Source organism: Abrus precatorius, unplaced genomic scaffold (genome assembly GCF_003935025.1).
Source record: "Abrus precatorius isolate BTA unplaced genomic scaffold, Abrus_2018 Scaffold7, whole genome shotgun sequence".
Taxonomy (NCBI): domain Eukaryota; kingdom Viridiplantae; phylum Streptophyta; class Magnoliopsida; order Fabales; family Fabaceae; genus Abrus; species Abrus precatorius.
In genome coordinates, this window is record NW_020874417.1 from 7,238,275 (window position 1) to 7,247,517 (window position 9,243).

Consider the following 9,243-nt stretch of genomic DNA (forward strand, 5'->3'; position numbering starts at 1 on the left):
TTCAACTCAATGTACTCTCAATAGGAACTTAATTGTTTTTGTCTGTCAACTGATCAGATTTTATTATGCAATTCCATTTATTTTGACATTTTTCTGCAATTAATTAAATTATAATTTTGAATACATGGGTGGCTTATTTAAATTTATGAAGAAATGTACAATTTTAATTGTGGTTTCTCTCTCATTGTTAATATCTGTGAAAGCTAGGCCAAAATACTGGAGAAGTGGAGATCTTTTACCAAAAATTAAGACAACAGAACGGACGTTAATTTATACAAATTAACAAAACACCTCCATATGTTGATAGTTTTGGATGTTTTAAATTGTGAGAAACATCATTAGTTTCAAACCACATTCATTTTAATTTGGATGACCTGGTTTCAGATTAGCATTAGCATAGATTTGGCATACTTCATCAATGTGCGACTGCTCTGATGTTTAGATAACTTTGATTTTTTTGTTGCTAAAAGTATGGTTGTTTGATATAATTATTTTATGTGCATGTTAGACAAAACTTCAAGTTTAGATAGAATTCAAAGGGAAGTTTAAGAATTACATTATATTGTAAGTGATTTTTTGGGTTGGAGATTATTCTAAAAGGTTAGTTATAATTATAATTTTAATTTATTATTTGGTATAGTGAAAAATGTGTTTATTAAACATGTTTATTGTAATGTCATGATTGTGCCTAATTATATGATAGAATATGGACAAATAATATGTTTCTGCCTGGACCAAAAAGATATACTAATGCATTTTTAAATGAGGTGACTGAATTTGTGTCTTTTGCATGTCAACTAGCATATTTATCCAATGGAAATATTAACTGTCCTTGTTGTAAATGTAAAAATATAAAGTTTTTAGATCGTGAAGAAGTTAAAGTTCATCTTTGTCAAAAAGGATTTATACTAGATTATTAGTATTAGACATGTCGTGGAAAAAGTGACCTAACTTTATGTCAAGTATTTAACACTCGTCCTCACACTACAAACAATGTGAAAGATGGTTATTATGAATACTTTAGTAGATTTGAAAGCATGATTTACAAAGTTGTTGGTTCAAGGTATCAAATGCATTATATTGAAGAAGTAAATGAGTCTCCTAATATTGATGCTAAAAATTTCTATGATCTACTACATGTAGTACAAAAGACATTATGGCTAGGATGTAATTATCATACTGAATTATATGTTGTTGTTAGGTTATTAACAATTAAATTAGAAAGAAATATTTTTCAATGATCTTTTAATCAAACAATGGCTCTTATGAAAGACACACACCTTGTAGATAACCTTATTCTTATAGATTATTATAGGACAAAGAAAATTGTTTCAAAACTTGGTCTGACTGCAAAAAAAAAAAAATAGATTTTTGTTCTGAGTGATGTATGTTATTCTATGTTGATAAAGATATAGAATTAAAACAATGTAAATTTTGTAAAAGTCTTTGTTACCAAAAGAAAAGGTTGGTAGGAAAAAGTACAAAGAAAGAATGCATTATTTACCTCTTATTCCTAGACTTAAGAGGTTGTATGCTTTAATGAGTTCTGCCCCGCATAAGAGTTGACACTATGAAAATAGATGAGCAACAAGAGTGTTATGTCATCTGTTTGATGGAGATACTTGAAAACATTTTGATCAAACATATCTTGATTTTGTAGCTAAACCAAGAAATGTAAGATCAAGTTTATGTGCTAATGGTTTGACACTATATAGTCAATCTGCATTACCTTATTCATGTTGGCTAGTAATTGTCATCCCTAATCTTCCCCCATAATTATGCATGACAACTCCCTATATCCTTATAACTTTGATTATTCTTGGGCCAAATAATCCAATAAGTAAAATAGATGTGTATTTGCAACCATTGATAGACGAGTTAAAATTATTGTGGAATAAAGTTGTGTTGACATATGATTGATAGACGATACTGAGTTGCTATCAAAACAACTAAGTTTTCTAAAGATTTTGAAGTATAAAGTCAAACCTAGGTCGATTCACAGAGACACATTTTTAGTCAAATTCAATTTTAGATTTTCTTTTAAAAAATGAAAATAAGGTTTTTGGGGTTTTAAAAATTGCAATTAATTAAATTAAATTACGAATAGAATTAAACTGAGTAAAAATGAATTAAGAAATATCAATCAACAGAATACCAATTGCGTGTAATTCTGGCTATCACAGTATCTAAAGATTTAAATATGCATTCGAACAATCACTCAATTTAATTATTAATTCAATTGAATAACCTAATTGAATAGAGTTACGAATTAAATTAAATAATCATTTAACCTAATCTGCATTCATTATCAAATCAGACCATCAATCGAGTCCTAATTTGAATTATAATAACAGAAAACTTAATTACGATCACAATACACAATTATAAGATTAGAGATAAAAGAGAACAAACTTAGAGCAATTTAGCACAGAACTCAAGTCGGAATTACGGTATTTGGATTCCACAGATTGAATGAGATATTTAGCTTTTCATCGAAACACTTACTCCATGCAAGAATGAGAAAAGAACAAGAGAGTTCAATTGAAAGTAAAAATAAATATTCTTATTTCGGCCAAGTCTCAAAATCTCAAAATGTCTAATCATTTCCTTAATTCAGAACCTTATTAGTCTATTTATAGGTTCTGATTAGGGTAAATTAAGTGGTTAGAATGTGGGCCTCAATAATATCTAAAAGCCCAAATAAAATTATTAAATAACAAGAGTCCAAATGCAATCTCGCAACAATATTCAGCAAATCTGCCTCAACTTCAAAAAATCATAAAAAATTGAAAAAAAAAAACTTAAAATCCAGCGATCTATACATGCATTTGAAGCCCTGGATGTGTAGAATCCAATGCAACTAGAATCAGCAAAAAATGATATCTGTAAAAAAAAGTTATGCCCAAAAGAGTAGTCAGAGGTCAGAATAACAAAAAATACAAAATAAAAACATTTATTTGTAACAAGCCCAATTTATTAAATAACTAGAAAATGATAAAAAAATCTAAAAATAAAGCATATGAAAAGGGTTTATTAATAAAAATAAAACTATAAATATAAACCTAAAATATGTCATATCAAATTCTTCCACACTTAAGATTTTGCCCTCCGAGACAAATCACAAAATCAAACCATAGGGGACCTAAAAACAAATTAGGCTATGTACAAAGTCCATCAAGTTCAAATATCATGGCTAGAATGGAAATTAATCCTCACACTTTAAATTGACAAATGAACTTAGCAAATCAAGTGAATGAACCATAATAGATAGAATCCTTACACAATATACTCTCAATCACTCAAGTGTATAAGGTAAAGTGTGTCACTCAAAATGCACAACATGAAGCATGATCATCCACCCGTCGTCTACTTCTCCACTAGAATTCACACATATACACAAAAATCAAGAGGACTTTTAACATATGTAAGTGTCTTTTTGTTGTTGTTGTTGTTATCATTTATATTCATGATTAATAAAATAAGTTCCAAGTTTTGTCAATGATTTAGGTCCATAATAGAGATAACTTGGTACACAATCAATTTTGCACCACTTGGCATGGGTCCTAAGATAAAGGTTCATTCTTGGCCTATTTACTTTGTCAGTGGTTTCAATTTTCACACAAAATAATAGTGTGAGAAAGAAAACTATAAATTGTGAAATTTGTGTTAAGAGTGATGATGAAAATTATTATTATGGTGCATCAAAGAGTAGGGTGTTCATGGATTGGATTTTCAAAAAATCAATCTAAATCCATTTATAATCCAATTATATAGATTGGATTATAAACCAATCCATTTTAATTTTTCTAAAATTGGTTTAAATTTGATTTTAAAATTTGGATTTGGTTTAAAACCGGTTTTAAACTATTTTTACATATATTAAAAATATACTATAATTTTTTTATATTATTATTATATTAAAACATATTTAAATTTTATAATAAATAAAATAACATTATGTTTGTATATATATATATATATATATATATTTATTTGTTAAGCATCAATATTTATTAAAAATAAAATATAAATACAATAGATACTTTAATCTATTACATCTCTAAAAGGAATTAACAATACATGTCAAAAAAATATTCACGTATATTTTAATTTATTAATAATATTTTTAATATTTTATTAAAGTAATAAATATTTAGATATATTCTAGTTTTTATCATCTATTCATCATACAAATTAATTATATGAATTAAATTTTAAACTATTTTATTTTATTTTATTTTTTTAATTAGTTTAAAAATAATTTTAAAATTTAAATTTAATTTCAAATTAATTTTAAATTTAATTTTTATTGAAACTAGTTTTAAATTTAATTTTTAACGTAAAACTGATTTTCAATACATTTATAAATTTTATTTTTAAGATAAAACTAATTTGTTATATAAAACATTGTATTAAATCAGTGCATTTCAAAAAGATTTGAACAATATTTATCAATATATTATATTTTATAAAGGTGTATAAAATATTTATTATTAATTTTAATTTATTTTTAATAAATAAAGTTTATAGTGAAAGTTTAAATTAAAACCTATAAAAATAAAAATTAACAATATAAATAATAATAAAATTATTATAATATTTTAAAAATTAAAAAGTAAACATAAATATAAAAAAAGTAGTATTTAAAAATATTTTTTATATTTTAATATCTTTAATTATTTTGAATATTTTAATTATAATTATAAGAATTATTAAAAAAATATTAGTGGTAAAATATAGTTATAATAAAATTTTGTAAACTAATATAACACAGAAATTTAATAAATAAATATATAACGTAATAGTTTTATACATATACATATGGATTTGGATAACTAAAAAAAAATCCGATTTTAGAAAATAAATTTGGATACTAAACCAGTTATATAAATACAGTTAATAAAAAAACCAGTTTAATATTAGTTATAGATTGGATTTGTAAAATCAAATTTTTTGAACACCCCTATCAAAGAGATTTTGCAACTTGAATATCCAGGAGAACTAACCAAACAATTAGTATTATTTAATTGTGAATGGTATAATGCTGGAATAAATTATGGTGTGAGAGTATATAAAGAATATGACATTGTGGACGTTCATCATTATAAAAGGTATTCAAAATATGATCCATTTATACTTGCAAAAAATTCAACACAAGTATATTATGTCCTTATCCTTAAAAAAATTAAGGAGAAAGTTGATTGATGGGTTGTCATTAAAATCAAGTTAAGAAACATTGCTAATGATCAATATATATTAGAAGTTACATTTCAAAATATAACAAGAAATGTGAATTTTGTACTTAATGATGAACTAACCACTTAAGAGATGAAGAAGGTGAATCTAAGGAAGTAACAATTAACATTGATATGAATAACAATGATAATATGCAAGAAGATGACATAGAAAAGGATGAAGAGGAAGATAAGTTTCAAGATAATTGTGAAAATTGTTTTGATTCTACTGATCATTATAAATTAGATGATAAGGCGTCAAATTTTGGAGCTAATAGTAATGATGGAAATGATAGTAAAGATGACATTTATTATATATGATGTTTGTATTTTGTTTTCATTTCTTACAATAAAATGTAAAAGATTTTTATTTTTATTGTATTTTACTTTCATTAATAATTTAATTATGTTATAAATGTTTTTGACAATATTTCTTTTTGTGTTAGTTATAGATGTCAGACAAGGATCGAAATAAAGAAAAATCTTCAAAAAGTTGTCCAACAGAACAACCAAGACAACTACCAATAAATATTGCTCCCACTACTTTTCCAAGCATCTATTTTATCACCTATTGTCTTTTCTACTACTTTATTTTCTCATACATCTCCAATCACTTCACCTTTCTTGCATGATGAATACTCATTACCTATCTTGCAACAATTTACTTTTAGTCCATTTACTTATCAAAGAGTCTCAACACAAAATTCTCCACATAGTTTTCAATCTTCTATCCCTTCAACATATGGAAAAGTTGCACTTGGATCAAGGGTACTATTAACTTTTTATGTTCTTTAAATATGATGAATAAACTTGTAACTATTTTTATATAATATTTGTTACAGATTCTTACCTTCACACCTTGTAGCTAATGGAATAACTGATATCTTTGAAAGTTGTTATATTGGTTCATGGCCATCATGGAAGAAGATGTCATATTCGATAAGAGACATATGATTTGCAGAGTTTATGGTAAGTGTTTTGTATTTGTTTTAATTCATTGTTCATATTTTATTATTATAGAAAAAATTTGCTATTTGTCTGCCAAACGACAAATAGGCAAGAAGAAATTTTGAAATGTGAGGTGCAATATTATTGAAAAATTCTCTTAACAAGGTTCATGCTAATATGAATCAACCAAATTGGCTTGGAGATCATGTTTGGGATAGATTATGTGAACATTGGAGAAGTGAATAGTTTAAGAAAAAAAGCACACAAGCAAAAACAAATCAAGCATCAAATTGTGGAGGATCTAAAGGGTCACTTTGTAACATCCTTCTAAATAATTTCCTTTAAATAATTTATATTATGGAAAATATTATTAAGAAAATTGGTAATAATTTGTACAACTTTGAAGAAATGGTACAATATAGGAAATACCAATTAATAAAATTTAACAAATTTATCAAATTTATCAAATTAAAAATTTGATCTATCAATGAAATAAAAATACATCAATAGATTTATACATTTATTACATTTAATTTAATTATATCTGAGCAGTTCCTTTTCCACAATCCTTGACGAGTATGACCCTAGAACGGATCAACTATATCCATCTCTTTTCTTTCATTAACTAAATAATATCAGTAAGGGTGAGTATTTCCCGCCCCACTAAATCTCTTTTATTATAAATTATTTCAAAAGAAACTAAAGTTATTGCCTAATATCCTATTCTAATTCATTATCAATAGTGCACAATTCATATTGATACTCATAATATCCAAGCACATACAATAAGATAACCATCAATAAGAGCATATACAACAATTCACTCATTATCATACATTTCTATGTTGACATGTATGTTATTATATATGTATCATATCATCTCAATTAATATGTCACAATACATGTGTCTCAGTCACACCCATTGATGTACTACAACACACATATCATAACAACATAAATTGATCTGTTACAATATATATATTATAATCATACAAATTTTATATCATTTTACATCTATAACACTTTCATAATAATTGTCCCTGAGATCCCTTGAGGACTTCATAGCATAGATAGTTGCTAGTTGACCGCAACATCACAAATACACATGTGCCACCTCGGCTCTTTTTAGCAAATGTATAGTTAGGAGTTTTGTTAAGAAATGAGGGTGTGGCTTGTGAATGTATTTTTTAACAAATTATTGTGCACCCCTTTATCGTTAGCATTCACCATCCTAATTTCTCTAAGATTTCCCAAATCTTCTCTAGACTCTATACCCTAGTGTATCTCTATACTATTTATACTTATTCTCTTTCTCTTTATCAGCATTTCTCATTTTCATATTCTTTTTATCGATCAACATGTCATAATACGTTAGTTATATAAATTTATGAATTATAATATATTATAATACACTCTTCAATGTACTATAATATATATCATAATCACCATTTTCATGTTATTTTGACCCACGCATCATAATCATGCATCTCATTCTTTCTCTTTCATACATCACATACTTTCAAAATCAATCAACACTTCAATTATTCATGTGAATTTACTCAATCTGAATACATTACAACTATCAATTCATACATATACTTTTTGCATCATAATAGTCTACTAAAAAAGTTATCACACAACATTATACCATACAGTTATCAGACACCTTCAGACTCAGTCTAACTCGTACAATCTCAATATGGTCTTCTAACCTAAAGTCTATTATTTTGTGTACTTTATTACTTAACTTATATACATTCTAAGTAACTTAGTTCTAAAACTTCTTAATGTTATTCTAACCCATATCTTTTTAGAAATCTGATTTCATTAGTTTCAAATAAACCCAAAACCTTTCTCTATACCAAAAATACACTTTCACCATATGATTTCATAAAAATTATAGATTATTACTAAAATAGGTTATTCAGATTCTCCTAAGATCACTATATATGTATATAAAACTAAGGCTCGAGAATACTCCCCTTACCTGGTAATGGTTCCTCAAAACTAGTTTTCTGAGAGATCTAACAGAGAGATTCCAAGATATCAATGAAAATATCATCTGAAAGATGAAGTTTCTTAAGTATTCCAAGATAGATGTCTTAATTTGAGAAGAAAATCGAAGAAAAGGAATAAAATAAAATGAAATTGATGTTTGATCTCAGATTTGAAAGAGATTCGAAGTCCGAGAGAGTTCTCTTTAGGGAGAGAAAAGAGAGAAAATGAAGAAAGAAAGTCGTTTGGTGAGAAATGAATGTTTTTTAGGCTGAGGTTCCTTAAATATCCTTCTAAACTCATGTGATCTCGCTTGAGCGATAAGATTCTCACTTGAGTGAGCTTCCATTCTCGCTTGGGCGAGCCTTCCTCGCCTGAGCGAGATAACCAGACAGCAAGACTACTCATTTTTCTAATATTCTCGCTTGAGTAAGAACACTTTCGCTTGAGTAAGATATAATCTTGCCTGAGCGAGATATAATCTTACCTGAGCGAGCTATACCTCGCCTGAGCGAGATTAAGTCCAGAGAGCACCCTATCTTTCCTACGACTCCTCGCTTGAGCGAGCTCTATCTTGCTTGGGCGAGCTGTTCCCAGCTTGAGTGATACTCCTTTCTCACCTCGGCGAGAGGACAAATGGGGCAACGTTATATCATCTCGCTTAAGCGAGAGAGTTCCAAAATATTTTCTTTTAGAAAATCATGCGTTGCTTGAGCGAGATATCTTTTATCCAAATTCCTATTGAAGAGTAACAAAATTAAGGGTGGTACACACTCTGCTCTAGTGGTTCTATTACCACTTCTTAACATAGAGCTAATTTGGTTAAGTTTTGCCCTTATACTTTTAAACTTTATTATAAAATTTTTTTGTATCATGTAATGATTTCTAATTTATGTCTATACACAGTTTATATTACTGTGTTATTATATTTGTCTTAAACCAAGTTAACTAAAAATGTTCCTACTCCATCAGAGTTATTTTGTCACACACCAACATACGAAGGATAAGACGTGGGTGGATAAGAAATCTGCACATATAGATGTAAATTACACTTTATTGTAATTTT